Raw genomic sequence first — 21,642 nt, forward strand, 5'->3', positions numbered from 1 at the left:
TCTATGCATTGATTTTATATCCTGCCACTTTATTGAATTCCTGTATCAGTTCTGTTTTGGGGTGGAGTCTTTTGGGTTTTCCACATAAAGTATCATATCATCTGCAAAGAGTGAGAGTTTCACTTCTTCTTTGCCGATTTGGATGCCTTTGATTTCTTTTTGTTGTCTGATTGCTGTGGCTAGGACTTCTAATACTATGTTGAATAGCAGTGATGATAGTGGACATCCCAGCTGTGTTCCTGACCTTAGGGGGAAAGCTCTCAGTTTTTCCCCATTGAGAATGATATTTGCTGTGGGTTTTTCATAGATGGCTTTTATGATATTGAGGTATGTACCTTCTATCCCTACACTGTGAAGAGTTTTAATCAAGAAAGGATGCTGTACTTTGTCAAATGCTTTTTCTGCATCTATTGAGAGGATCATATGGTTCTTGTTCTTTCTTTTATTAATGCATTGTATCACACTGATTGATTTGTGGATGTTGAATCAACCTTGCAGCCCAGGAATAAATCCCACTTGGTCGTGGTGAATAATCCTTTTAATGTACTGTTGGATCCTATTGGCTAGTAATTTGGTGAGAATTTTTGCATCCATATTCATCAGGGATATTGGTCTGTAATTCTCCTTTTTGATGGGGTCTTTGTCTGGTTTTGGGATCAAGGTAATGGTGTCCTCATAAAAAGAGTTTGGAAGTTTTCCTTCCATTTCTATTTTTTGGAACAGTTTCAGAAGAATAGGTATTAATTCTTCTTTAAATGTTTGGTAGAATTCCCCTGGGAAGCCATCTGGCCCTGGGCTCTTGTTTGTTGGGAGATTTTTCATTACTGCTTCAATTTCCATACTGGTTATGGGTCTGTTCAGGTTTTCTATTTCCTCCTGGTTCAGTTTTGGTAGTTTATATGTCTCCATTTCTTCCAGATTGTCTAATTTGCTGGCATATAATTGCTCATAATATGTTCTTATAATTGTATTTCTTTGGTGTTGGTTGTGATCTCTCCTCTTTCATTCATGATTTTATTTACTTGGGTCCTTTCTCTTTTCTTTTTGGTAAGTCTGGCCAGGGGTTTATCAATCTTATTAATTCTTTCAAAGAACCAGTTCCCAATTTTGTTGATCTGTTCTACTGTTCTTTTGGTTTCTATTTCATTGATTTCTGCTCTGATCTTTATTGTTTCTCTTCTCCTGCTGGGTTTAGGCTTTATTTGCTGTTCTTTCTCCAGCTTCTTTAGGTGTAGGATTAGGCTGTGTATTTGAGACCTTTCTTGTTCCTTGAGAAAGGCTTGTATTGCTATATACTTTCCTCTTAGGACTGCCTTTGCTGCATCCCAAAGATTTTGAACAGCTGTGTTTTCATTTTCATTGGTTTCCATGAATATTTTTAATTCTTCTTTAATTTCCTTGTTGACCCATTCATTCTTTAGTAGGATGCTCTTTAGCCTCCCATGTATTTGAGCTCTTTCCAACTTTCCTCTTGTGCTTGAATTCTTGTTTCAAAGCACTGTGGTCCGAAAATATGCAGGGAATGATCCCAATCTTTTGGTACCTGTTGAGACCTGATTTGTGACTTAGGATGTGATCTATTCTGGAGAATGTTCCATGGGCACTGGAGAAGAATGTGTATTCTGTTGCTTTGGGATGGAATGTTCTGAATATGTTCTGTGAAGTCCATTTGGTTCAGTGTGTCATTTAAAGCCTTTATTTCCTTGTTGATCTTTTGCTTGGGTGATCTGTCCATTTCAGTGAGGGGGGTGTTAAAGTTCCCTACTATTATTTTTATTATTGTCAGTGTGTTTCTTTGCTTTTGTTATTAATTGGCTTATATAATTGGCTGCTCCCATGTTAGGGGCATAGATATTTACAATTGTTAGATCATCTTGTTGGATAGACACTTTAAGTAGGATATAGTGTCCTTCCTCATCTCTTATTATAGTCTTTGGTTTAAAATCTAATTTGTCTGATATAAGGATTACCACCCCAGCTTTCTTTTGGTGTCCATTAGCACGGTAAATGGTTTTCCACCCCCTCACTTTCAATCTGGAGGTGTCTTTGGGTCTAAAATGAGTCTCTTGCAGACAGTATATTGATGGGTCTTGTTTTTTTATCCACTCTGATAGCCTGTGTCTTTTGATTGGGGCATTTAGCCCATTTACATTCAGGGTAACTATTGAAAGATATGAATCTAGTGCCATTGTATTGCCTGTAAGGTGACTGTTATTGTATATTGTCTGTGTTCCTTTCTGGTCTATGTTACTTTTAGGCTCTCTCTTTGCTTAGAGGACCCCTTTCAATATTTCTTGTAGGGCTGGTTTCGTGTTTGTAAATTCCTTTAGTTTTTGTTTGTCCTGGAAGCTTTTTATCTCTCTTTCTATTTTCAGTGACAGCCTAGCTGGATATAGTATTCTTGGCTGCATATTTTTCTCATTTAGTGCTCTGAATATATCATGCCAGTCCTTTCTGGCCTGCCAGGTCTGGTCTCTGTGGATAGGTCTGTTGCCAATCTAATGTTTCTACCATTGTAGGTTACAGACCTCTTGTCCTGAGCTGCTTTCAGGATGTTCTCTTTGTCTCTGAGACTCGTAAGTTTTACTATTAGGTGTTGGGGTGTTGACCTATTTTTATTGATTTTGAGAGGGATTCTCTGTGCCTCCTGGATTTTGATGCCTGTTTCCTTCCCCAAATTAGGGAAGTTCTCCACTATAATTTGCTTCAGTATACCTTCTGCCCCTCTCTCTCTTTCTTCTCCTGGGATCCCAATTATTCTAATACTATTTCATCTTATGGTATCACTTATCTCTCAAATTCTGCCCTCATGATCCAGTAGTTGTTTATCTCTCTTTTTAGGTCCCTGGCCGTTGGTACTGTCTCTTGTTCTTTTTTTTTTTTAAGGTGAGTTTTTCCATTTTGTCATTTTGTACAGAGAAGACAAATGAATGAGAGAACAAAATGCTAAAAGGGTAACAACGACCCCAGAAAAATAGACACTAAACAAATCAGAAGAGACCCAAAACCAGGAGGAAAAGAAAGGAAAAAAAATTTTTTTTAAAAAGAATATGATCAGGCTGGTGACTAGAACAGAGCCACACACTCGATTTTGGGTGTATTTTGGTCTGTTAGAAGAAACTGCCTCCCAAAATTTTAAAGAAAGAAAAACTTATATATATACATAAAAATAAGGGTAAATACAATGAAGGGATGGAATATGACTGTAAAGATGAAATTTAGAAAGATTTTAAAAAAGGAATTGATAGGATAAGAAGTTGGTTGAAAAAAGAACCAAAAAAATAAAATAAAATAAAAAAAGGAGAGAATGTGATCGGGCAGGAAACTAGAACAAAGCCATTACACTAGATTTAGGGTATATTTTGGTCTCTTAGAAGAAACTGTATCCCAAAATTTTAAAGAAAGAAAAACTTATATATATAGAAAAAATACGATTAAATACAATGAAGGGATAGAATATGACTAAAAATGAAAATTAAAAAAGATTTTAAAAAAGGAATTGATAAGAAGTTGGTTGAAAAAGAAAGAAGAAATATTCAAAAAAAAGAAAAAGAAAAAAAATAAAGAAAATATAAAAAATTAACTTTGAAAGACTAAAGAATCATGGGAAAAAAGCCATGAATTCTATGTGCTGTATTCCCCTAGTTCTGGGGTTTTGCCATTCTCATTGATTGGTAACCTTGGTCTTGGCTGGATGTTCTTGCTGATCTTCTGGGGAAGGGTCCTGTTGCTGTGGTTCTCAAATGTCTTTGCCAGAGGCGGAATTGCCCCGCCCTTGCCGGGGCCAGGCTAAGTAATCTGCTCAGGTTTGCTCTCAGAGCTTTTGTTCCCTGAAAGCTTTCGGTACAGCTTTGGAGAATGAGAATGAGAATGGTGGCCTCCCAATCTCCGCCCGGAGGAGCCAAGAACTCAGGGCCCCACTCCTCAGTGCACCCTCAGAGGAAAGCAGTCGATCACTCCCGTCTCCCTGGTCTTTGGCTGCACTCTGTGCTCACCCGGCGTGTAACTGAGTGTTTCTATCTCTGGCACATGACCCCGTTTGGAGTCTCCAAACCCAGCAGATTCCTGTGGTGTGCTCCCATGCTGCTCCTCCCAGGGGAAGAAGGGGAGTCTCCCCAGATCTGCCGCTTGTTGGGTCCCTGCTGGAAGAGCGGTGGCCTGACTGTGCCCCGGATCATGGTTTATGGCAACCCCGAGTTGAGAGCCCACTCCTTGGCTCTGTCTTTGCTGCCAGCTTCCCTGCTCTGATACTTGGGAGCTCTGCCACACTCAGGCACCCCCTGACTCAGGTCTTTCTGTGACCCTGAGGGTCCTGGGACCACGCTGTCCCAGCAAGGGTTCACCCCCTGCTTAGCCACTGGAGCGACATCCCTCAGTGGAGCCGACTTCTAAAAGTTCTGATTTTGTGCTCTGCTGCTCTATCACTTGCCGGTAGCCGCTGACAGAGGCCTCCTCCCCCTGCCGTCTATCTTCCTGAATATCACCTCGGATTCACTTCTTCACGTGTCCTACCCTCCCGAAAGTGATCGCTTTTCTGTTCATAGAATTGCTGCTATTCTTTTCTTCGATCTCCTGTTGAGTTTGTAGGTGTTCAGAATGGTTTGATAACTATCTAGCTGAATTCCTGGGACCAGACAAAATTTAGGTCTCCTATTCCTCCACCATCTAGCCTCAATTGTTGGGAGAGAGAATCTTGAGCAGACTCTGAGCTGAGTGTAGAGCCCAACATGGGGCTTGATCTTAGACTCCAAGATTATGATCTGAGCTGAAGTAAAGAGTTGGTTGCTCAACGGGCTGAGCCACTAGGCACCCCTACTATGGACCTCTTTTTTTTTTTTAATTTTTTTTTTATTATGTTATGTTAGTCAACATACAGTATATTGGAGGAGATTATGCTAAGTCAAACAGAGAAGGGTCTCTTTTTAAAATAATAGTCTGAGGGGCACCTGGGTGGCTCAGTCGTTAAGCGTCTGCCTTCGGCTCAGGTCATGATCCCAGGGTCCTGGGATCGAGCCCAACATCAGGCTCCCTGCTCATCGGGAGGCCTGCTTCTCCCTCTCCCACTCCCCCTGCTTGTGTTCCCTCTCTCGCTGTCTCTCTCTGTCAATAAATAAATAAAATCTTAAAAAATAATAGTCTGCATACAGAAAACAGCATATATAGGATTATAAGGAAATCAATTACGTTGAAGTACAGATATCAATATATTAAAAAATTATAAGAGATTAATATATATTAACACATTAAATAACAAGATATATTAGCTGGTCTACAAATTACCATAGTTTAATAGAGCAATGAATGTAAATGCTATTTCAACAATTTTTAAAACTGCAGTGTGATAAGAAAAATATCTGTGATTTCTATTAGCAGTCACAGATACTGCTAATATTCCTGTGGTTTATTTCCTACATTCATAAAAGAAAAATATGATACAAACGAGATCGAAGTTAGTGAGAATCAAGATCCATTTTTTTCCCATCCAAGTTCTTGGGCCCCGTTGGAATCTCCGGACACCAGGTTAATAACTAAGGACTTACAGAAATGAAAATAGGTGAACTAACCCATCTTCATTTGTTTTGGCCAGAAGCTTGGTAGAAGTCAATCTAAGATTGATTGACTGACTTAAGTAAAGATATTCTTTGTGAATGAAGGAAGATCCATTAGCTTTAGGTAGCAAGAAACAAAGCTGAAGTTATTATGAAAATATTTTTCAGTGTTTTATTTTATTTTCTTTGATTTCTTGATTTTTAATTATTTCTGGAACAACTCTTCAACAACAGTGAAAACTATGTTTTATTTAATTTTTATCTTATGCCCTGACAAAAAGATAAAATAGTTGTTGATATTAGAATAAATGGAAAAATGAGTGAACAAATTTATTCTTAATATTCTTGTTCTCTAGTCTTCGTTCTTCCAGTGAATCTTTCTCTGAGCTGTTAACAAGTAACAAATAAAATACACTAGACTGGATTTCCTTTCCTTTTACCTCTCCAGTCTATTATTGCCTTGTGTAGATTCCAAAGCTTTCAGCAATGGAAAAAGAAAAGAGGTCATGGATCTGTAAAATAAGGAAGTTGTAACATCAATACCCGACTCATGGAAAATTATTGAATTTAAGAAGGACACCAACATAGCATAGTCTGTGCTCAGAAAGTCAAGACAAGTGAAGGCTTTTTCATCTTTACCTTTTCTTCTGCTTGTCCATGATTTGTAGCTGAAAATGCAAAGGCAGAGGGCAAGAAACAGTGGAAAAAGGGAAAGCAGAGAGGGTGGGGAAAAGAAATAATACTAAGAGGAGGGGTGGGGGGGAGAAAAAGGAAAATAATCCTTATTTCTGCTGAAAATTCATTTCACCACTCACATGGGTTATTTGGAGATGTTCTGTGTGTATGGGTGGGTTGGGTTTCTAGAACGGGTTGTCTCAAAGTGTGGACCAAGGATCACCTATGGTGTTTGTTTCAAATGCAGTTTTCAGGGCCTCTGTCAACCCACTCAGTCAAAATCCTGTGGGACCCAGGATTATGCATTTTAATAAGCTTTCCAAGTGGTTCCAATGCCCCCTTAAAGTTGAAGAACCATTTATTTTGATGAGAGAAAAACTTGATTGACTCTTGTTAAGCAAATTAAATCTAATTCCACTCTCCCTACCTTCCCCCTCAGGCAGGCAAGATAGTCTGTTCTTTCACTCACAAATATCCATCCTGAACTGGCATTTGGGGGTTTTGCTATTTGGCCAAGCAACAGGTTAAGTGTTTTCATTTTATTATTGTTAGGCAGTTATTAGCAAGGAAACATGGTAGACAGCACACTTGAGTTAATTTGCAGAGGCCTCATGCCATTCTCTTCAGTTTGTAAGAAAGAGAAGCAATAGAAGCAAGCTCTCCTGCTGATCCTGAGTATGTGAGTGTGTTGGGGGGATATTTTTACCCACGGGTATCTACTGGTCAATCTTAAGTGATAGGCCGTAGAGGCAGAAGTCTATATTTTAAAGTACATTTATATTATCTGAGAGAAAGAGCTATAAAACCAACTTCCAAATAATTTATATTGGTTTTCAAAAGCATGGTGTCTAGCGTATTGCTTTTTTTTCCCCAGCAAGATTTATTTTCACCAATAGAAAAATTCATTTTTCCATTTCATGAAGACATTCTGTGAGGCATGAATTAAGCAGTACAAAACAACCTTATTCACCACAGAAATTTTCTAGAGCATTTTTCCATGCTATTTTTAGTCCATGATATTTCTGTTAATTTCCAGGTCATCCCAAGCTACACTAAAAAGATCTCTCCCTACCCAGCCATCTCTCTGGTTATATTCCACACTCCATGATCAGAAACAAAGCATCTTTAAATGTAAATCATTTAGATGGATATGATACTGTTTCAACACACAATGGAATTCATAAGATGGAAGTAAACTACATGAACCTCCCTGGAGTAACAAATTTAATAAAATTTAAAAACACAACACTAGACTTTGAAAATTGTCTTTTTTTTTTCTTGAAACCAAAATAATTGATGGTTTTAGAGTTTCTCTTTGATCTCTTTCACCTACAAAGTGAACATTTAAAACCACATGGAGCAGTACTATTCTACCACCATTCAGGTTATCTTACTATTAGACACATTGCTATGGACTTGTCACATGAAAAGCATTTTCACTGACATTTCAGTAATTTAAAAACTGGCTATAGAGCATTTAACTCAGACAGTGACCATTTTGGGGGGACCATTGTGATTTAAAGGAAAGAGGCCTACATCCTGGAGAAACCATCTGTTTCAGACCGATGATAGTTCCTTTCTATTAGTCATCTCAACGGTCTACTTTCATATTTTTTCAGGATAGACTCTTGATCCTAGGAATTAGTCGATCCACATTACCCTGTAAACCTTTGTTATTTTGTTGGGTTAATGTTACAGCATCACTTCAAAGTATAGTGTCTTGAAGTGTGACTTACAAATTTAGTATCTGTAAACTAGCTGGAAGGGATATTGAGAAGTCTACCAACATCCATCCTCTTATATATACTGCCTGCATCATGCTCAGAGATGGATATCTGCTCATATTTTAATAAATCCCCAGAAGTTGATAGCATCACTCTTAGATACTTCTTGTATTTCATGATGTTCACCATTTCTTTGAGAAATTCATTTATCAGTTACCTAATTGGAACAACTTTGAACCATGCAAAACTGATGAGAGTCTATCTTAACTGGCAATTGACTGGCTTCCACTTTTTTCTTGTGATCTCCATAGACTGCCAGTTCTGCTCTGCTCATCTGGATTTAGTTAGTCTAGAATTAGAATATTGCCAAGGACAACTCAATATTAGTCCAGTAGATTTTAAATTTAAATATTTTTACTCTTTTTGGGGAAAAGGCTATTGAGGGAAAGTGGAAAGAGCAGTTGTATATTGCTCACCTAAATGTGGTTCAAGGGGCTGCTCTGTCGCCCAGAATAAGGGAGATGATCTCTTTTCTGTAGTAGTTAGACTATACCTGGAGCTCAGTGTTCAGTTCAGTAAGTCCCATATGGGAGTGTTCTGGACAAACTGGCATGTCCAGCAGAGAATGATCAGCATGCCCGATGAGATTTGGAATGCATAGGCAGGTAGAGTGAAAGAACTAGAGTGTACATACAATCTGGAGAAGAATACAGTAAGGGGAGACATTATAGACATCTCCAAGTAACTAATGGACTGTGACATAAGAAGGTTTGGTTTTGCCCCATGTGACCCCAATGGCAAAACTAGGGCCCATGGGTGGAAGTTACAAGGAGACAGATTTCTCTTCAGTATAAGGAAGAATATTTTTTAACCACTTCAAATTTTCTGTATTTTGCTTTAGAGCATAGTAAGTTCACCATGACTGAGATTATTCAAGCACAAATAAGACAGCAATTAAGAGTTATGTTATAGAAGAGATTCCAGCAAGGGAGGTTTGATTAGTTGACCCCAAGTTCTTTTATAAACCTTGAGATTATGTTTTAGGAAATTCAGTCTTGTAATCTGATTTATAGAAATTTGTGAAACTGATGAAAAGAAGCAAAGCATGGTGGGATAAAGGTGGATTTAGGTTCTATTCTTTGGTCTCTAATATACTAGGATTGTGACCTTAGACATGTCACTTTACCCTTTGGGTCAACTAGAAAATAAGGATTTTGAACTAAATGACTTTCAAGCCTGCTCAGCATTAACACTGTAATTCCAAGAAGGTGTCCGCCCCTGTCTTGTTCTCCTACTCGAAGTCTCTCTCCATAAGACCACTCCTTCATTGACCATCTAGGGACATAGAGGCTCAGCAGCAGTGACCTCTTCTGATGGATTCCCGTGTGAACCTCCAGGGAGACACCCAGAAGCAGGTCTAAAACATCAGTTGGTTGCTGCTTCAGCACAGTAGGGCTCTACAGAGAGGTAGGGTCAGTATAGTCCCAAAGGTCACCCAGCAGACATAACCTACTTCCAGTGTTTGTTACAAAAGTTATTCTTCAAGTCAACTGATGCCCATAATTCAATAGTTGTACTTAATATACTGTAGCAACTATTCTTCATAGAGTATAAGTCTATGTGAGGGTTAAGTTACTGATTTCTAGACTTTTGTACTTATCCCCTAGAGCCATGTCTAACGCCGTGCCCTCCCCCCCACCAAAGTCACTATTTCCTTCCCTCTCGGCATAAGCTGTGTTGGTGCCACTTAAAGATTTATTTTTCAGTCTTCCTCTACTCATGCCTCTGCAGGGTTTTCTGCCCTCACTCCTCCTCTTCTTCCCTGTGACATACTTTACTGTAATGTGGTGGAAAATTGCAGAGACTCATCTTGTTTTGTTAAGGTCTGAGGAGACCTATTCTAAAGTACAAACAGAAAACCAAATATAATGATTGAAAAAGATAGTTGGAATTATTTTGAATAGTCAGTGAAAAAAACCATGTAACAAAACCCACATCAAAAGCCCAGCTGTTGGGGTATACCTTTCAAATTCCATTAACTGCAGAGGCCATGTACAGCAAGGGAGGCCATGAGGTGGAGACGTGTTTAAAGGAAGATAGAAAAGGTCAGAGTGATAGTTAAAAAAGAAAGAAAGAAAGAAAGAAAGTAAAGTAAATAACAAGTTTGAGAGAGTGAGAATATTTCCATCGCAGAAACTAAAGAGTTTAGCTTCCAAGAGACATGTGTGACCTCTTATTGTCATCTTACTTTCTGAGAAAATATTTTTGGAAAATCTTTCTGGTGGATCTCACTGGAAAGTCACTGGGAAGTATTTGGATGATTTTCCCTTCCCTTCCTCCACCTCTTCCTCCAAGTTTTTATTTTCATGATTGTTCATTTGTTTGTTTTTGGATTATTAAATCCTGCAGTTCCACCTTGGGTGATTTTATAAGTTTAGTTAAGTGAGCAGAGAGCAATCTGAGCATAGTTGGGACTGGGGACATTCGGGAATCTTTTCTAGGTGGAATCTGAGTGGAGACAGAGAAGTTCCAAAATGGCATCACACAGGTGGCTCAATGATACTATGGGTTTGTTTGTGATCAACCTCTGACCCTCTTAACAAGTGTATTATCAGCAGTATGTTCATAAGGCCACATTGTCACATTTTTTGCTTGGACTCTGCTTTGCCCAGCAATATCATTGACTAGACAAATATTTCTGTGATGTCACCTGAGATCCAGAAATGATTGCATCTAGGTAAAGGGAACAATTGAAAATCCTCAGTGAAGATGTGTGATCAGTTCCTGGGCTGGGAGTCATTCTAGTATCTCACCTCTGAAATCAAATAGAACCATCTTATTTGCTCCTGTGAACTGATATTGTCAACCTAGTCACATCTTAGTCCTGAGAGTGCGCATTTAGATGAGGAGATATAGAAAGTGTGATGATTAAGGGAAAGAATTTAGCAGCAGCTCCTCACTAAGGTCCCTCCCTTTGGAATGTTGGTGCATGAAGGCTATGATTTGTGAGTAATAGCTAAGGTTTTGCAGCCAGAGAGTTCTGGGTCAAATTTTCTTACAAATGGTATGACATTGGATCATTTTCAATGTCTCCATTTATTAGTCCCCATCTTCTTTCCTTTAAAACAGAGATAATACTAGTACTTCTACACAACAGTTTAGATGCCTTTGGTTGTGAAAAACAGAAAACTCAAGCTAGCTTAGGGGGAATGTATTGGCTTATGTATCTGTGGTCTTGAAGTGGGTCTAGCTTCAAATGTTTGATGCAGACACTTACAATGTCATCAAACCTCTAGTTTCATGTCTTTACCTCTCTTGGTGTGTCTTCCCTCTTTTATCAGCTATGCCCTCAGGCTGTCTTGCCTCAGGGAAGCAACAATGGTTGTGGTCGTTCTAGAAAATTACACACTTACATCACACTATCCGAAAGTGGGGAGTTTCTCTTCTGGTAGTTCCCATGGAAGAAAGAATCCTCTTTCCGAAAAGAACTCAGCAAATGTCATCTTATGCCTCAAATGCCTGAATTAGCTTGTGTATACACTCTGAACAATCACTGGGCCAAAGGGGTGGGATGATAGACATAAGGGTCACTTCTAAGAGGTGAGGATGAAGTCAAATCCCTATCAACCACCATGCAAAAGGTATAGGAGAGGCAATTCCCCAAAGGAAAATATGCACGTTGTTGCAGAAAGAAGGGAGAAAACGATGCTAGGTGACAAACAAGAGTTCCCCATTGGGTGGTTCTAAATGTCTTTTTTTTTTTTTAGATTTTATTTATTTATGTGAGAGAGAGAGAATAAGAGTGAGCGAGCACATGAGAGGGGGAGGGTCAGAGGGAGAAGCAGACTCCCTGCCGAGCAGGGAGCCCGATGCGGGACTCCATCCAGGGACTCCAGGATCATGACCTGAGCCGAAGGCAGTCGCTTAACCAACTGAGCCACCCAGGCGCCCCGGTTCTAAATGTCTTAGCAGAGTGCGAACACTTGGAAGGACTAGATAAATAGAAGCGATGATTATTATGTCGGTGTCATCCTGGACTGTCTCTACCTCGAAGTACTACCTCACCTTTTCTTCTTTCATCTGAAATGCCAGCGTTCTCTTATGTAGCAAGTCTGGAGAACTGGATTTCCGCAGTAGCTCTGTGTCTGACTTGCTGTGTGGACTCTGCCAGACTCTCTTTCTGTCAGGCAGAGATTCTCTCTCTCTGCCTCTCCCTCTGCCCCTCCTCGTGTGCTCTCTCTCTGTCCTTCTCTTAAAAAAAAAAAAAAGAACAAGCAAATATTCAACTAGTGTTGGTTCTATCCATTCCTCGTTTTCTTCTATTTCTTTCCATTTTTTTCCTGGCCCTGCATACACTCTTGGCTCGCTGGTGCTACCTAGTGGCAATTGTAGGTAGAGGAGTCTCGCCTTACCCGTGGTTTTGCTTCTGTGGTTTCAGTTACTGGGTCAACCACAGTCCAGAAGCAGATGGTCCTCCTTCTGACAAATCGTGAGAAGGTCAATAGTAGCCTAATGCTACGTCAAGATGCCTGCATCATTCACCTGACTTTCGCTCCTCTTGTAGGCATTTTAACATTTCACATCATCACCACAGGAAGGGTGAGTACAGTACAAGATATTTTGGGAGACCACATTCACATAACTTTTATTATAGTTGATTGTAATGATTTTTCTATTTTATTTTATTTTATTTATTTATTATTTATTCATTCATTTATTTATTTTAAAGATTTTATTTATTTATTTGAGAGAGAGTGAGAGGGCACAAGCCGGGGGATGCGGGTGGGGTGGGAGAAGCAGACTCCCCACCCAGTAGGGAGCCCAACTCAGGACTCAATCCCAGGACTGAGGATGCTCAACTGATTGAGCCACTCAGCCGCCCCTATTGTTATTATTTTTTTTTAGAGAGAATGCGTGCGAGTGCGAGTGGGGTGGGGGGTGGAGGAGCAGAAGGAGAGAGAAAGTGAGAGAATCTTAAGCAGGGGGCTCAATCTCACAACTCTGAGATCATGACTTGAGCTGAAATCAAGAGTCAGTCACTTAACTGACTGAGCCACCGGAGCACCCTGTGGTTTTTCTATTTTATTATTAGTTATTGTTAATCTCATACTGTGTGCCTAGTTTATAGGTTAAACTTTATCAGAGATATGTATGTATAAGAAAAAACACCACATATAGTGTTTGGTACCATCCTTGGTTTCAGGTGTCCACTGGGTGTTTTGGAATATATCCCTGCAGAAAAGGAGGGACTACTGTATTCTTTAAGCTTGATACTAACATTAATTAAAAAAAGAACACTTTGTTGAGGGGTGCCTGGGTGGCTCAGTTGGTTAAGTGTCTGCCTTCAGCTCAGGTCCTGATCCTAGTATCCTGGGATCAAACCCTGCCTTGGGCTCCCTGCTCAGTGGGGAGTCTGCTTTCCCTCTCCTCCAGCTCCTCCCCCTGCTTGTGTTCTCTCTCTCTCTCTGAAAAAAATACAATCTTTTTTAAAAAAGAATCTTTTTTTAAAAAAATACTTTGTTGAGGTACAATTGACATATAAAAAGCTGTACTTTTTAAATATATATAGTCTGATGAGTTTGAAAATAAGTAAATACCCAAGAGATCATCACCAAAACCAATGCCATAAACATATCCATCACGTCTAACAGTTTCCTCCTATCCTCCTTATTTATTTTTTATTTTATTTTTTGTGATAATATTTCACATAAGATGTACTCTCTTAACAAATTGTCAAGTATTTAATACAGTATTGTTAACTATAGGCACTATGCTGTACAGTAGATCTCTAGGACTTAATCATCTTGTATAACTGAAACTTTATACTCTAATACTTTCCCATTTCCCTGTCCTCCCAGCACCTGGCAACCGCCATTTATTCTCCGCTTTGACTGTTGTAGATTTCTCATGTAAGTAGGATTGCTCAGGTAGTATTTGTTCTTCTGTGTCTGGCTTATTTCACTTAGCATAATGTCCTTCACCTATGTTTTCACAAATGGCAGGATTTCCTTTTTTTAATGCTGAATAATATTCCATTGCATGTAAATGTCATCTTTTCTTTATCCATTCATCTGTCAATGGACATTTAGGTTGCTTCCCTGTCTTGGCTATTGTAAATAATGCTGCAGTGAACATAGAAATGCAGATATCTCTTTGAGATAATGATTTTGATTCCTTTGAAGATCCAACTCAGAAGTTGGATACTTAGGAATAAAATTAACCAAGGAGGTGAAAGACTGGTACACTTAAAACTATAAAACAATGAAAAAATTTTAAAAAGATACAAGTAAATGGAAAGATATCTCATGTTTATGGCTTGGAAGAATTATTGTTTAAATAATTGCTCACATACCCAAAGTAATCTACCGGTTCAGTTCAACCTCTATCAAAATCTGAATAATTTTTTTTACAGAAATTTAAAAAAATCCTAAAATTCATATAGAATTTCAAAGGACCCCAGATAGACAAAGCAATTTTGAGCAAGAAGAATGGAGATGGAGGCATCACACTTCCTGATTTCAAAATATATTCCAAAGCAAAAGTAATCACAACGGTGTGGCACCAGTCTTTAAAGGAAATGTCTGATCCCTGAAACCAGAATCCCAAAAGTTGAGGTTCACCAGGAATGAGGCTCGGTTCTGAGGGAGGCAGAAGAAACCCGAACTGCTACTGCTTTAATTCTCTTGCCTCTTGGAAGCTTAGTGGGCAAAACCAGGTTCTGGGGACTGGAATTTTGTAACAAATTAGTAATTTTTACCTTAACAAGCTAAGAAGAGCTGACAAGATGAGTCTGAAAAAGGGAGGGGAACATAAGATGGAAAGCCGGTGGGGGGGGGGGGGGCATTCCAGAGCTGGTAGATGAGATTGACAGCCTCCTAGCTCCTGAAGAACAAGGACCATTATCAGTCAGGTCCTCAGATGCAACCCTAGGTCCAAAGAAATACCTCAGTGTGCTGCATGAATGGAAAAATTTGGTGACGTAGAACCTCCCAAGACTGCGGAAATAGTACTTGTTTATGGCATTCTGATCACTTTTAGGAACAGAAATCAATCCTTCCCAAATCCAAACACTTCAGGCACTCCTCCGAGGGTGCAGGATTATTCTTGTTTTCAAGAGTACTTCTTTTTGCTCTCTAGGGGGCAAATACAACAGAGGGAAGTGTGCTGTGAGGGTTAATTCCAGCTGACCCAGAATCAGCCTGAGCTGTTATGCTCAAGTTCCTGCATGGCATGAACCAGATGGAGGCATGAGACATACTGATTTCTTGTGCTGCTCTGAGGAGTTTGGGGAAGGTTTGTACTGGCCTGTTAGCATTTGACAAGAGTGGGATTGGTGCTTTATACCTGATTTTAGTGATATTTTTGGAGGGTTGCACTGCTAGGCTGATTACATAGCAGGTGATCAGCAAAATGTAAAAAACCTCAGTTGGATACCATTTTGGACTTTCTGGTTCCAAATTCCATGCATCTGTCATTAGAGAGAGAAAGTGCATCCAGCCACAGCCCTTGCAGATCGAGGAGAGTAGGAGCCTGCACCAGGCCTCTCCAGACCACTTCCTGTGAGAATCTATGGCTGTGATGTAGATACCTCCCCAGAAAAGCTGTCATAATAGGGTATCCTTTGTCTGTGCAAGCATTGCCATTTTGGGTCCTATGAAATTTCTTTAGCAATCCAACACTGTTTAATTGCCACTGTTAGTGAAGAAGTAATATTTTTCTCTTGTCTAAAAGGCCTGGGATGGGGTACTAGTTACTAGCTTTGTAACCATGGGTAAGTTCTCTAATTTCTCTATCTTAGGGTTTTAAGGCTGTGAAATCAAGAAAGTAATGTTATCTATGATACATATGCGTGAAAGATCAAGTTTAACTGTAAAGGATAATAAAATTATTTTCACAACCATTTTTTTAAATTATTTTTGTTTTATTTTGTTTTGTTTTTGTTTGTTTTTGTTTTATTTTCTGAACTTTCTTTTTTTTATTATGTTATGTTAGTCACCATAGAATACATCATTAGTTTTTTTTGTTTGTTTGTTTGTTTTTTATTATGTTATGTTAGTCACCATACATTACATCATTAGTTTTTGATATAGTGTTCCACGATTCATTGTTTGTGAATAACACCCAGTGCTCCATGCAGTACGTGCCCTCTTTAATACCCATCACCAGGCTAGCCCATCCTCCCACCTCCCTCCCCTCTAGAACCCTCAGTTTATTTCTCAGAGTCCATAGTCTCTCATGGTTCGTCTCCCCCTCTGATTTCCCCCACTTCATTCTTCCCTTCCTGCTATCTTCTTCTTTTTTTTTTTTTAACATATAATGTATTATTTGTTTCAGAGGTATAGGTCTGTGATTCAACAGTCTTACACAATTCACAGTGCTCACCATAGCACATACCCTCCCCAATGTCTATCACTCAGCCACCCCATCCGTCCCACCCCCCACCACTCCAGCAACCCTCAGTTTGTTTCCTGAGATTAAGAATTCCTCATATCAGTGAAGTCATATGATACATGTCTTTCTCTGATTGACTTATTTCACTCAGCATAATACCCTCCAGTTCCATCTACGTCATTGCAAATGGCAAGATTTCATTCCTTTTGACGGCTGCATAATATTCCATTGTATATATATACCACCTCTTCTTTATCCATTCATCTGTTGATGGACATCTTGGCTCTTTCCACAGTTTGGCTATTGTGGACATTGCTGCTATAAACATCGGGGTGCACGTACCCCTTCGGATCCCTACATTTGTATCCTTGGGGTAAATACCCAGTAGTGCAATTGCTGGGTCGTATGGTAGCTCTATTTTCAACTTTTTGAGGAAACTCCATACTGTTTTCCAGAGTGGCTGCACCAGCTTGCATTCCCACCAATGGTGTAGGAGGGTTCCCCTTTCTCCACATCCTCGCCAACATCTGCCGTTTCCTGACTTGTTAATTTTAGCCATTCTGACTGGTGTGAGGTGGTATCTCATTGAGGTTTTGATTTGGATTTCCCTGATGCTGAGCGATGTCGAGCAATTTTTCATGTGTCTGTTGGCCATTTGGATGTCTTCTTTGGAAAAACGTCTGTTCATGTCTTCTGCCCATTTTTTGATTGGATCATTTGTTCTTTGGGTGTTGAGTTTAAGAAGTTTTTATAGATTTTGGATACTAGCCCTTTATCTGATATGTCATTTGCAGATATCTTCTCCCATTCTGTCGGTTGTCTTTTGGTTTTGTTGACTGTTTCTTTGCTGTGCAAAAGCTTTTTATCTTGATGAAGTCCCAATAGTTCATTTTTGCCCTTGCTTCCCTTGCCTTTGGTGATGTGTCTAGGAAGAAGTTGCTGTGGCTGAGGTCGAAGAGGTTGCTGCCAGTGTTCTCCTTTAGGATTTTGATGGACTCCTGCCTCACATTTAGGTCTTTCAACCATTTAGAGTCTATTTTTGTGTGTGGTGTAAGGAAATGGTCCAGTTTCATTCTTCTGCATGTGGCTGTCCAATTTTCCCAACACCATTTGTTGAAGAGACTGTCTTTTTTCCATTGGACATTCTTTCCTGCTTTGTTGAAGATTGGTTGACCATAAAGTTGAGGGTCCATTTCTGGGCTCTCTATTCTGTTCCATTGATCTATGTGTCTGTTTTTGTGCCAGTACCATACTGTCTTGATGATGACAGCTCTGTAATAGAGCTTGAAGTCCGGAATTGTGATGCCACCAGCTTTGCTTTTCCTTTTCAACATTCCTCTGGCTATTCGGGGTCTTTTCTGGTTCCATACAAATTTTAGGATTATTTGTTCCATTTCTTCGTAAAAAGTGGATGGTATTTTGATGGGGATTACATTGAATGTGTAGATTGCTCTAGGTAGCATTGTCAACTTCACAATATTTGTTCTTCCAGTCCATGAGCATGGAATGCTTTTCCATTTCTTTGTATCTTCCTCAATTTCTTTCATGAGTGTTTTATAGTTTTCTGAGTACAGATTCTTTGCCTTTTTGGTTAGATTTATTCCTAGGTATCTTATGGTTTTGGGTGCAATTGTAAATGGGATCGACTCCTTAATTTCTCTTTCTTCTGTCTTGTTGTTGGTGTATAGGAATGCCACTGATTTCTGTGCATTGATTTTATATCCTGCCACTTTACTGAATTCCTGTATGAATTCTAGCAGTTTTGGGGTGGAGTCTTTTGGGTTTTCCACATAAAGTATCATATCATCTGCAAACTGTGAGAGTTTGACTTCTTCTTTGCCATTTTGGATGCCTTTTATTTCTTTTTGTTGTCTGATTGCTGTGGTTAGGACTTCTAATACTATGTTGAATAGCAGTGGTGATAGTGGACATCCCAGCCGTGTTCCTGACCTTAGGGGGAAAGCTCTCAGTTTTTCCCCATTGAGAATGATATTTGCTGTGGGTATTTCATTGAGGTATTGAGGTATGTACTGTCTATCCCTATACTCTGAAGAGTTTTAATCAAGAAAGAATGCTGTACTTTGTCAAATGCTTTTTCTGCATCTATTGAGAGGATCATATGGTTCTTGTTCTTTCTTTTATTAATGTATTGTATCACAATGATTGATTTGTGGATGTTGAACCAACCTTGCAGCCCAGGGATAAATCCCACTAGGTCATGGTGAATAATCCTTTTAATGTACTGTTGGATCCTATTGGCTAGTATTTTGGTGAGAATTTTTGCATCCATGTTCATCAGGGATATTGGTCTGTAATTCTCCTTTTTGATGGGGTCTTTGTCTGATTTGGGGATCAAGGTAATTGTGGCCTCATAAAAGGAGTTTGGAAGTTTTCCTTCCATTTCTATTTTTTGGAACAGTTTCAGAAGGATAGGTATTAATTCTTCTTGAAATGTTTGGTAGAATTCCCCTGGGAAGCCATCTGGCCCTGGGCTTTTGTTTGTTGGGAGATTTTTGATTACTGCTTCAATTTCCTTACCGGTTATAGGTCTGTTCAGGTTTTCTATTTCTTTCTGGTTCAGTTTTGGTAGTTGATACATCTCTAGGAATGCATCCATTTCTTCCAGATTATCTAATTTGCTGGCATATAGTTGCTCATAATATGTTCTTATAATTGTTTGTATTTCTTTGGTGTTGGTTGTGATCTCTCCTCTTTCATTCATGATTTTATTTATTTGGGTCATTTCTCTTTTCCTTTTGGTAAGTCTGGCCAGGGGTTTATCAATCTTGTTAATTCTTTCAAAGAACCAGCTCCTAGTTTTGTTGATCTGTTCTACTGTTCTTTTGGTTTCTATTTCATTGATTTCTGCTCTGATCTTTATTATTTCTCTTCTCCTGCTGGGTTTAGGCTTTATTTGCTGTTCTTTCTCCAGCTCCTTTAGGTGTAGGGCTAGGTTGTATACTTGAGACCTTTCTTGTTTCTTGAGAAAGGCTTGTATTGCTATATACTTTCCTCTTAGGACTGCCTTTGCTGCATCCCAAAGATTTTGAACAGTTGTGTTTTCATTTTCATTGGTTCCCATGAATTTTTTAAATTCTTCTTTAATTTCCTGGTTGACTCATTCATTCTTTAGTAGGATGCTCTTTAGCCTCCATGTATTTGAGTTCTTTCTGACTTTCCTCTTGTGATTGAGTTCTAGTTTCAAAGCATTGTGGTCTCAAAATAGGCAGGGAATGATCCCAATCTTTTGGTACCAGTTGTGACTTGTGACCTAGGATGTGATCTATTCTGGAGAATGTTCCATGGGCACTAGAGAAGAATGTGTATTCCGTTGCTTTGGGATGGAATGTTCTGAATATATCTGTGAAGTCCATTTGGTCCAGTGTGTCATTTAAAGTCTTTATTTCCTTGCTGATCTTTTGCTTAGATGATCTGTCCATTTCAGTGAGGGGGGTGTTCAAGTCCCCCACTATTATTGTATTGTTGTTGATGTGTTTCTTTGCTTTTGTTATTAATTGGCTTATATAATTGGCTGCTCCCATGTTAGGGGCATAGATATTTACAATTGTTAGATCATCTTGTTGGATAGACCCTTTAAGTAGGATATAGTGTCCTTCCTCATCTCTTCTTACAGTCTTTGGTTTAAAATCTAATTTGTCTGATCTAAGGATTGCCACCCCAGCTTTCTTTTGGTGTCCATTACATGGTAAATCGTTTTCAACCCCCTCACTTTCAATCTGGGGGTGTCTTTGGGTCTAAAATGAATCTCTTGCAGACAGTATATTGATGGGTCTTGTTTTTTTTTCCACTCTGATAGCCTGTGTCTTTTGATTGGGGCATGTAGCCCATTTACATTCAGGGTAACTATTGAAAGATATGAATCTAGTGCCATTGTATTGCCTGTAAGGTGACTGTTATTGTATATTGTCTGTGTTCCTTTCTGGTCTATGTTACTTTTAGGCTCTCTCTTTGCTTAGAGGACCCCTTTCAATATTTCTTGTAGGGCTGGTTTCGTGTTTGCAAATTCCTTTAGTTTTTGTTTGTCCTGGAAGCTTTTTATCTCTCTTTCTATTTTCAATGACAGCCTAGCTGGATATAGTATTCTTGGCTGCATATTTTTCTCATTTAGTGCTCTGAATATATCATGCCAGTCCTTTCTGGCCTGCCAGGTGTCTGTGGATAGGTCTGTTGCCAATCTAATGTCTACCATTGTAGGTTACAGATCTCTTCTCCCGAGCTGCTTTCAGGATGTTCTCTTTGTCTCTGAGACTCATAAGTTTTACTATTAGATGTCGGGGTGTTGACCTATTTTCATTGATTTTGAGAGGGGTTCTCTGTGCCTCCTGGATTTTGATGCCTGTTTCCTTCCCCAAATTAGGGAAGTTCTCTGCTATAATTTGCTCCAATATACCTTCTGCCCCCCTCTCTCTCTTTCTTCTTCTTCTGGGATCCCAATTATTCTAATATTGTTTCATCTTATGATATCACTTATCTCTCAAATTCTGCCCTCATGATCCAGTAATTGTTTATCTCTCTTTTTCTCAGCATCTTTATTTTCCATCATTTGGTCTTCTATATCACTGATTCTCTCTTCTGCCTCATTTATCCTGGCAGCTAGAGCCTCCATTTTTGATTGCTCCTCAATAGCCTTTTTGATTTTGACTTGGATTTTAGTTTTTTTATTTCTCCAGAAAGGGTTTCTCTAATATCTTCCATGCTTTTTTCAAGCCCAGCTAGTATCTTTAAAATCATCATTCTGAACTCTAGTTCTGACATCTTACTAATGTCCGTATTGATTAGGTCCCTGGCAGTTGGTACTGCCTCTTGTTCTTTTTTTTGAGGTGATTTTTTCCATCTTGTCATTTTGTCCAGAGTAGAACAGATGAATGAGAGAACAAAATGCTAACAGGGTAACAATGTCCCCAGAAAATATACACTAAACAAATCAGAAGAGACCTGAAACCGGGGGAAAAGAAAGGGGAAGAAAGAAAAAAGAAAAAAAAAAAGAAAAAGAAAAAGATAAAAACAAACAAAAACAGAACAAAAAAAACCAGAATATGATCAAATATGATCAGGCTGGTGCATAGATCAGTGCCACATGCTAGATTTTGGGCATATTTTGGTCTGTTAGAAGAAAGCACCTCCCAAATTTTAAAGAAAGAAAAACTTATATATGTACAAAAATAAGAGTTAATACAATGAAGGGATGGAATATGACTGTAAAGATGAAAATTATAAAAGATTTTATAAAAGGAATTGATAAGAAGTTGGTTGAAAAAAGAAAGAAGAGAATAAAAAAAAAA

At 39.0% G+C, this 21,642-nt stretch overlaps 1 long non-coding RNA gene across 1 annotated transcript in view; it reads left to right on the forward strand.

Annotated features, from left to right (window-relative positions):
* The first annotated feature begins 12,411 nt into the window (after positions 1 to 12,411).
* Positions 12,412 to 21,642, forward strand: part of LOC116625086 — a 65,709-nt gene continuing 56,478 nt past the window's right edge. Inside the window, exon 1 of the long non-coding RNA XR_004298000.1 lies at positions 12,412 to 12,547. This is a non-coding gene — a long non-coding RNA (uncharacterized LOC116625086). The remainder of the gene's footprint in view (positions 12,548 to 21,642) is intronic.

This window comes from Phoca vitulina, unplaced genomic scaffold (assembly GCF_004348235.1).
Source record: "Phoca vitulina isolate PV1807 unplaced genomic scaffold, GSC_HSeal_1.0 scaffold73, whole genome shotgun sequence".
Lineage (NCBI taxonomy): Eukaryota > Metazoa > Chordata > Mammalia > Carnivora > Phocidae > Phoca > Phoca vitulina.